A 19,582-nucleotide genomic window follows, 5' to 3' on the forward strand; every position below is an offset into this window, starting at 1 on the left:
AGAGGTGACACGGCCATAGGAGACTCCACTGCAGCTCCTAGTTGTGTTGTGGAGGGGGGAGGGTGGCAGCACAGACAGAGGCTACACTGCTGCTGCCTTGTGTGATGTTCCAGCAGCTGCCACCTCTACACTGACCAGCTCCAGAGCAGGGACCAGGGAGGACAACTACTCCCATCATACAGTGAGTAATGTCAGTGTACCTCTGCCACCTCTGTCAGTGTACCTCACTGTACCTCAGCCACCTCTGTCAGTGTACCTCAGTGTACCTCTGCCACCTGTCAATGTACCTCACTGTACCTCTGTCAGTGTACCTCATTGTACCTCTGCCACCTCTGTCAGTGTACCTCACTGTACCTCTGCCACCTCTGTCAGTGTACCTCACTGTACCTCTGCCACCTCTGTCAGTGTACTTCACTGTACCTCTGCCACCTCTACACTGACCATCTTCACAGCAGGGATGAGGGAGGACAACCACTCTCATCATACAGTGAGTAATGTTAGTGACTGTATGATAGAAGATGTACAAGTTGTGATGTACAAGCCCTGAAATAATTGCAATGCCTTGCAAATCGCCAGACATTGCGGTTATTTTGCTCCTCATGAAGGAGATGTGGACAGCGGCGCCTGTGCCCTCGCTATAACCTGTGAACTTTCATGACTGAAAGTTTTCAGGTTACTAAGCATTTCCACACGTGTCTGACTGTAACCGATCTATTACAATGTGCGATGTGCACATTGTAATAAATAGATGATTTGGAAAATCCCCATATACTGCCATACTGTAGTATGGCAGTACATGGTAGGATCAATCAGACAACCTAGGGTTAAAGTACGCTAGAAGTTAAATAATTATACATATTATATACACTCACCGGCCACTTTATTAGGTACACCATGCTAGTAACGGGTTGGACCCCCTTTTGCCTTCAGAACTGCCTCAATTCTTCGTGGCATAGATTCAACAAGGTGCTGGAAGCATTCCTCAGAGATTTTGGTCCATATTGACATGATGGCATCACACAATTGCCGCAGATTTGTCGGCTGCACATCCATGATGCGAATCTCCCGTTCCACCACATCCCAAAGATGCTCTATTGGATTGAGATCTGGTGACTGTGGAGGCCATTTGAGTACAGTGAACTCATTGTCATGTTCAAGAAACCAGTCTGAGATGATTCCAGCTTTATGACATGGCGCATTATCCTGCTGAAAGTAGCCATCAGATGTTGGGTACATTGTGGTCATAAAGGGATGGACATAGTCAGCAACAATACTCAGGTAGGCTGTGGCGTTGCAGCGATGCTCAATTGGTACCAAGGGACCCAAAGAGTGCCAAGAAAATATTCCCCACACCATGACACCACCACCACCAGCCTGAACCGTTGATACAAGGCAGGATGGATCCATGCTTTCATGTTGTTGACGCCAAATTCTGAACCTACCATCTGAATGTCGCAGCAGAAATCGAGACTCATCAGACCAGGCAACGTTTTTCCAATCTTCTACTGTCCAATTTCGATGAGCTTATGCAAATTGTAGCCTCAGTTTCCTGTTCTTAGCTGAAAGGAGTGGCACCCGATGTGGTCTTCTGCTGCTGTAGTACATCTGCCTCAAAGTTCGACGTACTGTGCGTTCAGAGATACTCTTCTGCCTACCTTGGTTGTAACGGGTGGCAATTTGAGTCACTGTTGCCTTTCTATCAGCTCGAACCAGTCTGCCCATTCTCCTCTGACCTCTGGCATCAACAAGGCATTTCCGCCCACAGAACTGCTGCTCACTGGATGTTTTCCATTCTCTGTAAACCCTAGAGATGGTTGTGCGTGAAAATCCCAGTAGATCAGAAGTTTCTGAAACACTCAGACCAGCCCTTCTGGCACCAACAACCATGCCACGTTCAAAGGCACTCAAATCACCTTTCTTCCCCATACTGATGCTCGGTTTGAACTGCAGGAGATTGTCTTGACCTTGTCTACATGCCTAAATGTACTGAGTTGCCGCCATGTGATTGGCTGATTAGAAATTAAGTGTTTACGAGCAGTTGGACAGGTGTACCTAATAAAGTGGCCGGTGAATGTACATATAGTTATAAATATAAAAAAATTATGTTTTTTTGTCAAGGTGACACACCACCCGAGTTATGCTCGGTCTTTTGGCGAATTTTGACACACCAAGCTCAAAACGTTGCCCATCACTGACATAGCCGTATTCTGGAGGGAAGTAGTTTCTCTGCTGTCTGATATTCTGAATAAACCGGTCCCTACCTTGCCGGCCCTATGCCTGTTGGGAATTACCCGGGAGGATGACTGGTCCCATTATGAAGCTATTTTCTTGAAGGAAGCTCTGTTTTTGGCCCATAAGGCCATTGCCATACACTGGATGGCTGATCGCTCTCCTACTGTCTCTCAGTGGAAGAAACTAGTTAATCTGACTATACCTTACAAGAATATAGTTTACAAACACCGCGGCTGCCCTCTTGAGTCTCTTATCCCTTTTCAGTGAGTGCAATACTCGCTGTAGGTGATATTACTATAATTTTACATAATACAGTTGGGCACCCTTCCTGCACTCCTCTGTGCACTGTCGACAGTAGGGATTCCTTATTCTCCAGAAATAGGGTGGTAGGTGTCTAATAGAGATGAGCGAATATACTCGTCCGAGCTTGATGCTCGTTCGAGCATTAGCGTACTCGAAACTGCTCGTTGCTCGGACGAGTATTTCGCCAGCTCGAGAAAATGGCATCTCCCGCTGTTTTGCTTTTTGGCTGGCCAGAAACAGAGCCAATCACAAGCCAGGGGACTATGCACTCCACCCAGCATGACGTGGTACCCTTACACGTCGATAGCAGTGGTTGGCTGGCCAGATCAGGTGACCCTGGAATAGACTAGCCCCTGCCCGCGCTGCTTGCATCATTCTCTGTCTGGATGCCGCTAGGGAGAGAGCTGCTGCTGGTCAGGGAAAGCGTTAGGGTGTTCTATTAGAATAGTGTTAGGCAGGAGTGATTCTACAAGAACCCAACAGTCCTTCTTAGGGCTACAATTACGTTTTATTTTCCTTTTTTTTTGGTTTGCTTGTGGCTGGGCTTGCTGCTATTAGTAGTGCAGCTAGTACCATATTGTGAGTAATTTGCAGGGAGACTTGTGTTTAGCTCTTAGTGACACACATATCCACCTCAAACACCGAAGTGGGACAATTTATTAGGGGTTTGATTTGAATTAGGCAGAGTCTGCTGATTAATTTTTTTTTACGTTTATTTCTTTTTAGAACTCACAGTAATCTGCCAAAGCAGTGTGCTTTGAGTGTGGGCTAGAAAATAGCCATAGGAGAACCCCAACGGCTTATTTAGGCCTACAATAGTGTTATATTTTCCTTTTTTTTTGGTTTGCTTGTGGCTGGGCTTGCTGGCATTAGTAGTGCAGCTAGTACCATATTGTGAGTAATTTGCAGGGAGACTTGTGTTTAGCTCTTAGTGACACACATATCCACCTCAAACACCGAAGTGGGATAATTTATTAGGGGTTTGATTTGAAATAGGCAGATTCTGCTGATTTATTTTTTTTTACGTTTATTTCTTTTTAGAACTCACAGTAATCTGCCAAAGCAGTGTGCTTTGAGTGTGGGCTAGAAAATAGCCATAGGAGAACCCCAACGGCTTATTTAGGCCTACAATAGCGTTATATTTTACTTTTTTTTTGGTTTGCTTGTGGCTGGGCTTGCTGGCATTAGTAGTGCAGCTAGTACCATATTGTGAGGAATTTGCAGGGAGACTTGTGTTTAGCTCTTAGTGACACACATATCCACATCAAACACCGAAGTGGGACAATTTATTAGGGGTTTGATTTGAATTACGCCGAGTCTGCTGATTTTTTTTTTTTTTTACGTTTATTTCTTTTTAAAACTCACAGTAATCTGCCAAAGCAGTGTGCTTTGAGTGTGGGCTAGAAAATAGCCATAGGAGAACCCCAACGGCTTATTTAGGCCTACAATAGCGTTATATTTTCCTTTTTTATTGGTTTCCTTGTGGCTGGGCTTGCTGGCATTAGTAGTGCAGCTAGTACCATATTGTGAGGAATTTGCAGGGAGACTTGTGTTTAGCTCTTAGTGACACACATATCCACCTCAAATACCGAAGTGGGACAATTTATTAGGGGTTTGATTTGAATTACGCCGAGTCTGCTGATTAATTTTTTTTTACGTTTATTTCTTTTTAGAACTCACAGTAATCTGCCAAAGCAGTGTGCTTTGAGTGTGGGCTAGAAAATAGCCATAGGAGAACCCCAACGGCTTATTTAGGCCTACAATAGCGTTATATTTTCCTTTTGTTTTGGTTTGCTTGTGGCTGGGCTTGCTGGCATTAGTAGTGCAGCTAGTACCATATTGTGAGGAATTTGCAGGGAGACTTGCGACCGTTGTGTTTAGCTCTTAGTGACACACATATCCACCTCAAACACCGAAGTGGGACAATTTATTAGGGGTTTGATTTGAATTAGGCACAGTCTGCTGATTTATTTATTTTTTATGTTTATTTATCTTATAACTCAAAGTCATCTGGCACAGCACAAAATCCAGTTGTGTGCTGTCAGTGTAGGTTAGAAACTAGCCATAGCAATAGGATAGCATCGTTTTGTTTAAAAAAAAAACACAAAAAGCACAAAAAAAAAAAATTTGAAGTTTACACTTTAATTTTGAAAATGTTTAACCCGAGGGCTAGGGGTAGAGGACGAGGGCGTGAACGTGGGCGTCCAACTACTGCAGGGGTCAGAGGCTGTGGTCCTGGGCGGGGTGAGACACCACCTGCTGATGAGGGAGCAGGGGAACGCCGCAGAGCTACACTCCCTAGGTTCATCATGTCTCAAGTTACTGGGACTCGTGGTGGAGCACTGTTGAGGCCAGAACAGTGCGAAGAGGTGATGTCGTGGATTGCGGACAATGCTTCTAGCCATTTGTCCACCAGTCAGTCTTCCACGCAGTCCACCCATGTCACCGAAATCAGCACTCCTCCAGCTCCTCCACCTCAGCCTCCTTCCCCCCAGTCTGCCCCCTCCCAGCAAAATTTGGCATTTGAACCGGCATACTCTGAGGAACTGTTTTCTGGACCCTTCCCACAGTCACAAAGCACTTGTACGGTTGCTGCTGAGCAATTTTCCGATGCCCAGGTTTTCCACCGGTCGCAGTCTGTGGGTGATGATGACATTATTGACGTAGTGGAAGAAGTGTGTAAAGAGGTGTCGGACGATGAGGAGACACGGTTGTCAGACAGTGGTGAAGTTGTTGTCAGGGCAGGAAGTCCGAGGGATCGGAGGATGAGGAGGTGACAGACCCAAGCTGGGTTGATAGGCCGGGTGAACACAGTGCTTCTGAGACGGAGGCGAGTCCTATAGTAGAACAGGTTGGAAGAGGCAGTGGTGGGGCCAGATGAAGAGGCAGGGCCAGAGCTGGTGCATCAGCGCCAAATGTTGCCCGTAGTCAAGCTCCCGTGGCGAGGGCTAGATTTTCAGAAGTCTGGAGGTTCTTTAAAAAACACTGGATGACCGACGGACTGTGGTGTGCAACCTTTGCCAAACCAGGATCAGCAGGGGTTCCACCACTACTAGTTTAACTACCACCAGTATGCGCAGGCATATGAATGCTAAACACCCCACTCAATGGCACCAAGCCCGTTCTCCTCCGGCCGGGCACACCACTGCTCCTTCCCCTGTGTCATCAGCTAGTCAGCCCCCTGCCCAGGACCACGGCCCAAACACCTCCCGTGCGAAAACCCCATCTTCGCCTCCACGATCCTCCACAGCATCCACCAGCGTTCAGCTCTCCATACCCCAGACGCTGGAGCGCAAAAGGAAGTATAGCGCAACCCACCCACACGCCCAAGCCCTCAACGTCCACATCTCCAAGTTGCTTACCCTGGAGATGCTGCCCTATAGGCTGGTAGAGACCGAGGCCTTTCGAAACCTCATGGCGGCGGCCGCCCCTCGGTATTCGGTCCCCAGCCGCCACTACTTTTCCCGATGTGCCGTCCCAGCCCTGCACAAGCACGTGTCAGAGAACATTATCCGTGCCCTGACCAACGCTGTTTCTGACAAGGTCCACCTGACCACAGACACGTGGACGAGTGCTGCCGGGCAGGGCCACTATATATCGCTGACGGCACATTGGGTTAACTTGGTGGAGGCTGGGACCGAGTCTGACCCTGGGGCTGCTCATATACTGCCGATGCCGAGGATTGCGGGGGCCTACCTCGGTCCAGGTCTCAAAGGCCTAATATGCCTCCTCCTCCTCCCACCCCTCCTCCACATCCTCCTCTGAATTACCATCCGTGGGCATGGCGCCATCAGTCGGTAGCTCTAGGCACAGCAGCAGTGCCGTCGCCACACCGCCCAAGAGCTATTACAGGGCATCACGGCGCAGACTGATCTGTGGCTGGCACCGCTGAACCTGAAGCCAGGCATGGTTGTGTGTGACAACGGACGTAACCTGGTGGCGGCTCTGCAACTCGGCAGACTGACACATGTGCCATGCCTGGCCCATGTGTTAAATCTCATAGTTCAGCGTTCCCTCAAGACATACCCCAATCTGTCTGATTTGCTCAAGAAGGTGCGCCGCATCTGTGCGCATTTCAGGAAGTCCAGCACAAATGCTGCCACTCTCAGGGCAGCGCAGCGCCGCCTCCAACTGCCCGCTCACCGACTGTTGTGCGACGTGCCCACGAGGTGGAATTCAACATTAACCATGTTATCCAGAGTTTACCAGCAGCGCAGAGCGTTTGTAGACTGCCAGATGTCAACTTCCACCAGAACTGGTAGTCAGGTCAGTCAGCTTCCTCAAGTCTACAATGAGGAGTGGACATGGATGTGAGATATCTGTCAGGTGCTGAGTAACTTTGAGGAGTCAACACACATGGTCAGTTACGATGCCGCCATCATGAGCCTCACCATCCCGCTGCTTGGCCTGTTGAAAAACTCTCTGGTCAGCATGAAGTCGGAAGCTTTGCGCTCGTCACAAGAGACTGGGGAAGAAGATTCCCTTGTTGATAGCCATAGCACCCTTAGGTCTGTTTCTCAGTGCATATTGGAGGAGGTGGAGGAGGATGAAGAGGAAGAGGAGGAGAATGTTGGCGAGACACAAGAGGGGACCATTGTTCAGTCCTTCACTGTTCAGCGTGTATGGGCAGAAGAAGAGGAGTTGGAGGAGTTGGAGGAGGAGGAAATGGGCAGTCAGGCCAGTGAGGGGAGTGAATTCTTGCGCGTTGGGACTCTGGCGCATATGGCAGATTTCATGCTAGTCTGCCTATCCCGTGACCCTCGCGTTCAAAGAATTTATTCCAGCACCGATTACTGGGTATTCACTCTCCTGGACCCACGGTACAAGCAAAATCTTTCCACTCTCATCCCTGGAGAGGAAAGGAGTGTGAGAATGCATGAATACCAGCAGGCCCTGGTGCACAAGCTGAAACAGTATATCCCTTCTGACAGCGCTAGCGGCAGAGGGCGTACTTCTGCGGGGCAAGTAGAGAGGGAGAGTAGGCGAGCAGGCAACTTTTCCAGCACTGGCAGGGGTACGCTTTACAAGGCCTTTGCCAGTTTTATGTCACCCCAGCAAGAGTAGGGCTGATCTTTACAGAAAGATGGTGAGGGAGTACGTAGCTGACCATACCATCGTCCTAAATGATCACACAGCTCCCTACAACTACTGGGTTTCAAAGCTGGACATGTGGCACGAACTGGCGCTGTACGCCTTGGAGGTTCTTGCCTGCCCTGCCGCTAGCGTGTTGTCCGAGCGGGTTTTCAGTGCAGCTGGTGGCATCATCACCAATAAGCGTACACGCCTGTCGACTGACAGCGCTGACAGGCTGACGCTTATCAAGAAGAATAAAGCCTGGATTTCTCCGAATTTTCATTCTCCACCAGGTGAAAGAAGCTCAACCTGAATAATGTATGCACTCCTCCTTCTCATTGTCCTCCTTCTCCTCCTCTTTGTACACTAAAGCATAGGAAACTGGCTATTTTTTGCCAGGGCCAACTGGCTCTAGCTATAGTACTCTATGTAATTAATTTTTCTGGAGGGCCACCTACCCGGTCCTCTGTTTTAAGCAATTTTTGGGAGTGCCACATACAGGCACTCAATCTATTTAATTTTTCTGGAGGACCACCTACCTGCTCCTCTGGTTTGAAAACCTTTTTGGACTGCCACATACAGGCACTCAATTTATTTAATTTTTCTGGAGGACCACCTACCTGCTCCTCTGGTTTGAAAACTTTTTTGGACTGCCACATACAGGCACTGAATTTATTTAATTTTTCTGGAGGACCACCTACCTGCTCCTCTGGTTTGAAAACTTTTTTGGACTGCCACATACAGGCACTCAATTTATTTAATTTTTCTGGAGGACCACCTACCTGCTGCTCTGGTTTGAAAACTTTTTTGGACTGCCACATACAGGCACTATCCAAATTAAATTGTCTCCATAGCAGCCTCCACATGTCGTCTTTTTAGCTGGCTCCACACGTTGTCTCCATTGCTACCTCCACACGTCATCGCCATAGCTGCCTTCAAAAGTCGTCCATATAGCTGCCTCCATACATGGTCCCCTTATCAAACGAACTGTGTCAGGCAGAATTTTGGGTTGATTTCATGGCTTCCACATCAAACTTGTTAACTTTGTTGCCACCCTGCTGTGTAATCCACAAAATATACTGGCAAACTTTTATCATTTACCGATATTATTTCAGCGCTTCTTGCGCATCTGTTTACATTCCCCTCACCCGCCATATCCCAAACTTATAAGAACGCTACTACACTTGATCTTATACGAAAGGTTCTTAGAAATGCTGTTTGGGGAGTAGCCTAGAGACAGGGGCTTGGATTGGCGAAAGCTCGCCTGGCAGCGGAGCGCCAGCTCCATCTCAAGATCCAACTAACATAGTTTTAACTGCAGCACCTTTAATCTACTACTAGTTCACTGCCTCCTTACATGGTCCCCTTATCAAACGAGCTGTGTCAGGCCGAATTTTGGGTTGTTTTCATGGCTTCCACATCAAACTTGTTAACTTTGTCGCCACCCTGCTGTGTAATCCACAAAATATACTGGCAAACTTTTATCATTTACCGATATTATTTCAGCGCTTCTTGCGCATCTGTTTACATTCCCCTCACCCGCCATAACCCAAACTTATAAGAACGCTACTACACTTGATCTTATACAAAAGGTTCTTAGAAGTGCCGTTTGGGGAGTAGCCTAGAGACCAGGGCTTGGATTGGCAAAAGCTCGCCTGGCAGCGGAGCGCCAGCTCCATCCCTAGATCCAACTAACATAGTTTTAACTGCAGCACCTTTAATCTACTACTAGTTCACTGCCTCCATACATGGTCCCCTTATCAAACGAGCTGTGTCAGGCAGAATTTTCAGGTGTTTCACCAGATACATAGTGGAACTCGGCCCATCTGTCGCCGCCATGCAGGAGACCTGAAGTTGCAATCATAGCAGCGCAATATGGATGCCCCATACTGTCGCTCTTAATCATGGAACCATTTCCGTAAAAACAATTAAAAATAGAACCACTATGCTATTCCATTATTCCTAGGTGAAATATTCAAACGACCCGGCCTGCTTTGAAAATTATAATTTTTTCAAAGTAAACGCTTCTGGCCCCCAGGCCCATTTTGGGTGGGGAGGAGCCGAGAGACAGGGGCTTGGACAGGCGAAATCTCGCCTGGCAGTGGACCGCCAGCTCCATCCCAAGATTAGGCAGCCTCAGAGGCATCCATGCATGCTGCCCCTGCTGTTTCCTGTCCATTTTGCCTCCACGATCCTCCACAGCGTCCACCAATGTCTCATTTCAACTCTCTATACCCCAGACGCTGGAGCATGAGAGGATATTTAGCCCATCATCCCCTTATCAAACGAGCTGTGTCAGGCAGAATTTTCAGGTGTTTCACCAGATACATAGTGGAACTCGGCCCATCTGTCGCTGCCATGCTGGAGACCTGAAGTTGCAATCATAGCAGCGCAATATGAATGCCCCATACTGTCGCTCTTAATCATGTAAGTCGTCTCCATGGCTGCCTCCACATGTCGTCCCCTTATCAAAAGAGCTGTGTCAGGCTCATTTTTCGGGTGTTTCACCAGATACGTTATGGAACTTGGTCACTATGTCGCCACCATGCTGTGTTATCGACTAAATATACCGTCAACCTTTTGTTCACATAGGAAATCATTTCACCTCCTTTGGTGAAACCTGAGTCCATTTAGGGTATGTCGCCAAGACACTCTCTAGCCTGTCACTGCTGCCGCTGCCTCTGCATGCCGTCCCTTATAGTGTCAGGGTCAATTATTGGATGTTTTAGATGCTATCTAGCCTCATTCGGTCACTCTGTCATGGCCATGCTGTTGCCCATAATTTTTGCATAATGGTGCGATTAAGCAGCCTCAGAGGCATCCATGCATGCTGCCCCTGCTGTCTCCTGTCCATTTCCGTGGTGTTTCCATCCTTTTCTGAGGTTCCCAGGTGTTTGGCCAAGCTTCCTTGTGCAGAGCCTTGGTCCCCTTGAAAAATGCTCGAGTCTCCCATTGACTTCAATGGGGCTCGTTATTCGAGACGAGCACTCGAGCATCGGGAAAAGTTCGTCTCGAATAACGAGTACCCGAGCATTTTAGTGCTCGCTCATCTCTAAACGCTACTACACTTGATCTTATACAAAAGGTTCTTAGAAGTGCTGTTTGGGGAGTAGCCTAGAGACAGGGGCTTGGATTGGCAAAAGCTCGCCTGGCAGCGGAGCGCCAGCTCCATCTCAAGATCCAACTAACATAGTTTTAACTGCAGCACCTTTAATCTACTACTAGTTCACTGCCTCCATACATGGTCCCCTTATCAAATGAGCTGTGTCAGGCAGAATTATGGGTTGTTTTCATGGATTCCACATCAAACTTGTTAACTTTGTCGCCACCCTGCTGTGTAATCCACAAAATATACTGGCAAACTTTTATCATTTACCGATATTATTTCAGCGCTTCTTGCGCATCTGTTTACATTCCCCTCACCCGCCAAATCCTAAACTTATACGAACGCTACTACACTCGATCTTATACAAAAGGTTCTTAGAAGTGCTGTTTGGGGAGTAGCCTAGAGACAGGGGCTTGGATTGGCGAAAGCTCGCCTGGCAGCGGAGCGCCAGCTCCATCTCAAGATCCAACTAACATAGTTTTAACTGCAGCACCTTTAACCCTTTCAGGACCTGGCCCTTTTTTGTTTTTTCATTTTCATTTTTTACTCCCCATGATCAAAAATCCATAACTTTTTTATTTTTCCATGTACAGAGCTGTGTGACGGCTTATTTTCTGCGTAACAAATTGCACTTCATGGAGATGGTATTGAATATTCCATGCCGTGTACTAGGAAGCGGGAAAAAAATTCCAAATGCAGTGAAATTGGTAAAAAAACGCATTTGTGCCGCCTTCTTGTGGGCTTGGATCTTACGGATTTCACTGTGCGCCCCAAATGACATGTCTACTTTATTCTTTGGGTCGGTACGATTACGGGGATACCAAATTTGTATAGGTTTTATAATGTTTTCATACATTTAAAAAAATTAAAACCTCCTGTACAAAAAATGTTTTTGGGATTTTGCCATCTTCTGGCACTAATAACTTTTTTATACTTTGGTGTACTGAGCTGTGGGTGGTGTCGTTTTTTGCGGATTTTGATGACGTTTACAATGTTATCAATTTTAGGACTGTACGACCTTGTGATCACTTTTTATAGAATTTTTTAATTTTTTTAAATGACAAAAAAAGTGCCATTTTCGAATTTGGGCGCGATTTTCCGTTACGGGATTAAACGCAGTGAAAAACCGTTATCATATTTTGATAGATCGGGCATTTTCGGACGCGGCGATACCTAATGTGTTTATGATTTTTACTGTTTATTTATATTTATATCAGTTCTAGGGAAAGGGGGGGTGATTTGAGTTTTTAGGGTTTTTTATTATAATTTTTTTTTTTTTAACTTTTTTTTATTTTTTTTTTTAGTACTTTTCACACTCCCTAGGGTACTTTAACCCTAGGGGGTCTGCACGATCCTATCATATACTGCCATACTACAGTATGGCAGTATATGGGGATTTTACTCCTCATACATTACAATGTGCTGATAGCACATTGTAATGCATGGGTTAACCAGAAGTAGCCTCGGGTCTTCGCGAGACCCGAGGTTACCATGGCGACGGATCGCCGCTCCCCGATGACGTCACGGGGAGCGGCGATCCTCGAAAAGATGGCGGCGCCCACGCGCCGCCATGCTTTTGAAGCCGCCGGCAGCATTGCCGGCGGCGATCGAGGTGAAAACACCCGCGATCGGTGCTAGCACCGATCGCGGGTGTTACCGGTAAGCCTTTGCTGCAATATGCAGCAAAGACTTACCGGCTATGGAGAGGGCTCAGCGCGTGAGCCCTCTCCATGCACCCGCGGCCGACCCGTGACGTGCTATTACGTCACGGGTCGTGAAAGGGTTAATCTACTACTAGTTCACTGCCTCCATACATGGTCCCCTTATCAAACGAGCTGTGTCAGGCAGAATTTTGGGTTGTTTTCATGGCTTCCACATCAAACTTGTTAACTTTAATGCCACCCTGCTGTGTAATCCACAAAATATACTGGCAAATGTTTATCATTTACCGATATTAATTTAGCGCTTCTTGCGCATCTGTTTACATTCCCCTCACCCGCCATATCCTAAACTTATAAGAACGCTACTACACTTGATCTTATACAAAAGGTTCTTAGAAGTGCTGTTTGGTTAGTAGCCTAGAGACAGGGGCTTGGATTGGCGAAAGCTCGACTGGCAGCGGAGCGCCAGCTCCATCTCAAGATCCAACTAACGTAGGTTTAACTGCAGCACCTTTAATCTACTACTAGTTCACTGCCTCCATACATCGTCCCCTTATCAAACGAGCTGTGTCAGGCAGAATTTTCAGGTGTTTCACCAGATACATAGTGGAACTCGGCCCATCTGTCGCCGCCATGCTGGAGACCTGAAGTTGCAATCATAGCAGCGCAATATGGATGCCACATACTGCCACATCATGGAACCATTTCCGTAAAAACAATTAAAAATAGAAACACTATGCTATTCCATTATTCCTAGGTGAAATATTCAAACGACCCGGCCTGCTTTGAAAATTATAATTTTTTCAAAGTAAACGCTTCTGGCCCCCAGGCCCATTTTGGGTGGGGAGGAGCCAAGAGACAGGGGCTTGGACAGGCGAAATCTCGCCTGGCAGTGGACCGCCAGCTCCATCCCAAGATTAGGCAGCCTCAGAGGCATCCATGCATGCTGCCCCTGCTGTTTCCTGTCCATTTTGCCTCCACGATCCTCCACAGCGTCCACCAATGTCTCATTTCAACTCTCTATACCCCAGACGCTGGAGCATGAGAGGATATTTAGCACATCATCCCCTTATCAAACGAGCTGTGTCAGGCAGAATTTTCAGGTGTTTCACCAGATACATAGTGGAACTCGGCCCATCTGTCGCTGCCATGCTGGAGACCTGAAGTTGCAATCATAGCAGCGCAATATGAATGCCCCATACTGTCGCTCTTAATCATGTAAGTCGTCTCCATGGCTGCCTCCACATGTCGTCCCCTTATCAAAAGAGCTGTGTCAGGCTCATTTTTCGGGTGTTTCACCAGATACGTTATGGAACTTGGTCACTATGTCGCCACCATGCTGTGTTATCGACTAAATATACCGTCAACCTTTTGTTCACATAGGAAATCATTTCACCTTCTTTGGTGAAACCTGAGTTAATTTAGGGTATGTCGCCATGAGACTCTCTAGCCTGCCACTGCTGCCGCTGCCTCTGCATGCCGTCCCTTATAGTGTCAGGGTCAATTATTGCATGTTTTAGATGCTATCTAGCCTCATTCGGTCACTCTGTCATGGCCATGCTGTTGCCCATAATTTTGGCATAATGGTGCGATTAAGCAGCCTCAGAGGCATCCATGCATGCTGCCCCTATTGTTTCCTGTCCATTTCCGTGGTGTTTCCATCCTTTTCTGAGGTTCCCAGGTGTTTGGCCAAGCTTCCCTGTGCAGAGCCTTGGTCCCCTTGAAAAATGCTCGAGTCTCCCATTGACTTCAATGGGGCTCGTTATTCGAGACGAGCATTCGAGCATCGGGAAAAGTTTGTCTCGAATAACGAGTACCCGAGCATTTTAGTGCTCGCTCATCTCTAGTGTCTAACCATTGTTACTACCTTTTCTTTAACTCCATTTCTCTCTTGACACCACTTGACCAGGTTGGTTACTGTTCTATGTATGGGTTGGGGAGGGGTTTACTGGATCGCTGTTTTTGTACAGATGTTGTCACACATGACAAATGATTGTGTAAAGATATTTATTATTATATCTGATGTACCGCAGCTAATGCTCCTTGTGTTGTGATGTTGCACCATTTTATTTCTTTGCCAATAAAGCGATTTAAAAAAAAAAAAAGATTCATCATCCCAGTAACCTGATGATTACTGATGATGACAACCTGATGATGATAACCTGATGATTACTGATGATTACTGATGATTACTGATTACTGATGATTACTGATGATGATAACCTGATGATGACAACAGAAGTATATGCTTCAACCACAACAACCTCAAATTTGTCGACCCCACAGTACAATTGCACTTATTGTGAAAAAGAAGCTGCAGAGATTCTTTCCAATTGCATCTATTGTGGAGTCATATTATAAGAAAAACCTCTATAAAAGGCACAAAATAAAAGGCAATAAGAGATAGTTCTGCATAGAGAAAAACATGAATATTAGTTGATATTATCCCTTCTCAAAATGTAGTAACATATAAAGTGAATATCTCCATTATCTGTGAGGTGCAGCAGCCCCTGTGTGCAGCAAATTCTCCCTGTAGACTGATGGCTAAGAATCTGGAGGGGCTACACTTCAGGGGGCTGTATCTCTGGCTCTGTGGCACATGGAACCTCACTTCTTTTTTTCCTATGAAAAAGGAAAGTCTCCTCTTTTATATGAATCTTTAAAAATTTGAAATCTGAAAAATTTGTGTTTCTAAGTGTCAGGAAAATGGAGATATTAACTGTTAAACTGCCGAGGGGAGGTGCATGTGAGCGGATGTGACGTAACGCCGCCCCGCTACCTCCGCTCCACCTGGAACCCTGGCGGCGAGTGCTAGCCCGGACGCTTGAGGGTGCCGTGCAAGCCCCAGTCGGACAAGGAGAGCGGCAAACGGAACGGAGAGCGTCCTCATGAGCCAGCCGTGGTGTAGCAGGTGCTGCCTGGTTTGATGTGTCGCCACTGTCGTGTCTGGAAGAAGTCTGCAGTTTTTCGGTCATACGGTTATTGATACTGCCACAGCCGTCTGCCTAACGCCATCCAAGTTTAATCTGCTCTACCCCGAGTCACCATCTTAGCAGCGCACAGGGGTTCCGTTGGTATCCGGTCAGTGAGCTACAGTGGTCGTTGGCGTCCTGAAGAGGAGGTTCGTGGACCGCTAGTGGGCTCGGGAGCCGGTTCGCCTGGGACCCTCGAAGCTGCGGGGGAGTGAAGCCCGGATTTTATTGGCGCTACAGGTCTTATTATTTTGCTCAGCAGGACACTGCATTTTTACTGTGTTACGACTTCAGGCACGCTTTGTTGCTCTCTCATCTAAAATCTCCGCTTTGCTTTTCCATTTTACTCATACCTATTTGGAGCTAATTGAATAACACCTAACAACTAACTTGCTGCCTTTATCTGAGACTTCCTCTAATGATCGTGGCCTTAACAACACCTTCTTAGCCTTACGTGTGGCTTGGTGTGCTTACACTTTAAGTGAACTATGCTACTAACAACAGACCCTTGCTGCATCCACTGACTCTTTACTTCTGGCCTGGGGCCTATTTCCTGGCCGCAGATTCTCCCACGTATGCTAGTATTCTTCTCTGCAAACTGATGATTGTTTGGTGTCATTAATGTGGTACTGTTTTTGCTTGTTTGCTGTATAAATTAAGAACGTTCTAGATTAATCGGATGTACAACTATTTTTGTTAGTATTAATATCTTTTCAGGTCGCTAATTGCGAGTTTCTGTACTAATATTAGACTTCCACTGCTATTATTTGATTCCAACCTATGCGCTGATGTTTATTCACTAACAAACAAGCTTCTTTTCTATAACTTGCACTGTATCCTACAAATTCTCACCTTCAAGCTCTAGCTAGGTGGTTTGTCACCACAGTAACGTCTGGTTTATAATCTAGTATAGATTTAGCTCTAATTGTTGTATAGCCATTTCTGTGCATATTGAAACTCATCTTTATAGTAGGGGGTTGTGCTTTACAGTACCTTAGGCCCCCTTAGCACTTAGGGTTCAGTATAGTACGGCTGGAAGATCAGCTCTAGCGGCGCCTGGTAAATCGAGATGACACGTCCAGGAATGAAAAGAAAAGGTGCCAATGTCGGGGCGTGGTCTAGCGGCGCATGGAGCTGGACGCATAAGCGGGTAGCTCCGGGGCCGAAGTCCTATTGCAGCGGCACATCGCGACATCCCCCCGTCGGATCCAGCCTTACCTTGCACAGCAAGGAGAGAAGAATGTCCCCAGCATCGAGGGCAGCAAAAAAATGGGCTAAAAAGAGCCCAGCGAAGCTCTCCTCCTTCGAGCCCGCACTCCGGTCTCCACAAAATGACGCTGGCACCAGCGTGGAGCAACAAGAAGAGCTCCTCCTGCAAAGTGGAGGATCGTCTCCACTAAGCCTGAACACAGCGCTGACTCCCTCCAGCTCATCCCCGGCAAGTATTATCTCTACTAAATCTGTAGCTGCAGCTCAAGCCTCCTCCTCAAACAGCAGCCTTAAAGTCTTAAGTAAAAAGGGGAAAGGGAGAGGAGATACAGAACAGGACATAACAGTATCATTTATACCACAAGACAGCTCTCAAACCTCACAGAACACTCCTGTTACAGAGAATTTGATGAGAGCTTTAATTGCTCATCTAAAAGTATCTATTCAAGCTCATCTGCAATCAGTTTTCTCCAACTTACACCAGGAAATAGTAGGTAATAGAACCACTCACATAGAAAACAAAATGGCGGAAATAACATCAGCGCACAACGAAATAGTTGATGTCACCAATTCTGTAGAGGATGAAATAACAACCCTCAAAAATAAAATTGCTGACATGGAAGACCGTTCCAGGAGGAACAATATTAGATTTAGAGGAATTCCAGAAAACGTCAAAACAGACGAACTGCATGTCTTTCTGACTGATATGTTCACTTGTATGATACCGGATGCATCAGAGTGTGATTTAACAATTGATAGAGTGCACCGTTTACCCAAACCCAAGTCGCTTCCACAATCCGTTCCAAGGGATGTAATAGCAAGAATTCATTTCTTTCACATAAAAGAAAAACTAATGGAGATTTTGCGTACTAAATTACAGCTACCTGAAAGATTCCAAAATATTACTTTTTTTACAGATCTCTCTGCCGCAACTCTCTCAAGAAGAAGAGAATTCATACATAGCACAAAATTACTACGCACTAATAACGTGCAGTACAAATGGGGATTCCCTGTTAAATTGATAATTACAAAAAACGGATATAAGCACATAGCAAATTCACCAGAAGAAGCTATTAAAATATGTAAAGAGTGGGATCTCACTTCAGAAGAAGATACTCCAGCTCTGAACAACGAAAACTCATCACCACAACGCTTAACAGAAGAATGGATCACCGTGTCGCACCGTAAAAGGAAAACTATGTGAATGGGGTGAGATGTAAAGAAATTTTTTTTCTGTGCCTTTTACATACATTGGCCACAAGAGGGCCTTAATCTCTTCCCCTTACCGTATAACCACATGTGATCTTTCTATGGATAATTCTTTCATATATTGTTAGAATGTTTTTCTTCTTTTTTATTCCTTCTCTCCCCCCCTTCCCTTATATACATTATGTTAACCATTTAAATGCTCGTCTACACTTATGTTCTGGATCTGGCGGTGTGGGCTACCTTAAATTCACTTGAATGGCATAGGCCCCAGCCACAGAACATAATTGCTCTGGTAACCTGGACAACCCAAGTCCCCGGTACAAAACAACTATGTACACACTTAGAATATTGTTTTTGGTCACTACATTGATCATCGCATTGTTTCTGTTTTTGTTTTATTGTATAATTGCCCATCCTCCGCATATTGGTACACACGCTACAATAGTGAAACTCTATACAAAATACATACCCAATATTTTGGCCTTTATAAGATCAATCCACAAAATCAATGTTAATTAGAAATGGTTTTCAATATATTATCAATTAATGTAAAGGGTCTAAACTCGCCTTTTAAAAGATCTTTAGTATGGAAAGAGGCCAAAATTCATAAAGCGGATATTCTATGTCTTCAAGAGACTCATTTACATTAAATAAATCAATAATTGATAAAGAAGGGAGATACATTATATTAAATTGCATAATAAACAATATAACATACTCCCTAACAACGATCTATGCCCCCAACAAAAAACAAAAAAAATTCATAGAAAAAATTCTAACAAAAATACAAAAAATTAGGCAAAATTCTACTATAATAGTTGGGGACGTTAACTCTACGATTTGGCCGACAGTAGACTCCACTTCTCAGAGAAGTAATAATAACCCCCCTTTCTTACCAGATCTATTACACAAATATGATATATTTGATGTATGGAGAGCCCAACATCCCCTGGATAGGGATTTCACCTTCTATTCCCATCCACACAAAATATATTCAAGGATAGATTTCTTTCTCACAGATAAGTACTTACTACATAGAGTGCTTAATTCTAACATACATACAATTTCATGGTCAGACCATGCTCCAATTTCAATAAAAATCAACGAACAATATAACACATCACCCAATGCTTTGTGGAGATTAAATAATTATTTACTACAGAATAAAAAATATACAGAACAGACTATTTCCTACATTAAAGAGTTCTTTGAACAAAATAATTGCCAAGCTATGTCACAGAGTAAATTCTGGTGTGCCTTCAAAAACTCAGTTAGAGGCCATTATATGTGTATAGCAGCACACGAAAAGAAGATTAGAAACAAGCAAACATTTTCAATTAACAAAGAATTAGCTGAACTGCATAGATTAAATAAAATTTCATTTTCCCACGAAAGAGCAAAAAATATATCAGCACTTCAGAACCAACTGCATGCCATTAACAATTTCAAACATGAATTGGCAATTCAAAGATTAAAAATGAACCATTATTGGCAGGGTAACAAGTCAGGGGCATTATTAGCCAAACAACTAAAGACACAAATACAAAAAACAAAGATTCCATATATAATCTCTCCTAACAATAATAAAATAATGGATCCGAAGGGTATAGCTAACAAATTTGCTGACTACTATTTTTATAATTTACATAAAGATGTCAAGACACCCCAACCAACCATAAATGATATTAAAAAATTCCTAAAAAAAGCAAATCTCTCTACCATTTCACAAAACGATATACCATCTTTAACTAAACCATTCACAGAAGAAGAGAGTAGAGACACGATTGGCACATTAAAACTTAACAAAGCACCGGGAC

The sequence above is a fragment of the Engystomops pustulosus genome, chromosome 3 (assembly GCF_040894005.1).
Source record: "Engystomops pustulosus chromosome 3, aEngPut4.maternal, whole genome shotgun sequence".
Taxonomy (NCBI): domain Eukaryota; kingdom Metazoa; phylum Chordata; class Amphibia; order Anura; family Leptodactylidae; genus Engystomops; species Engystomops pustulosus.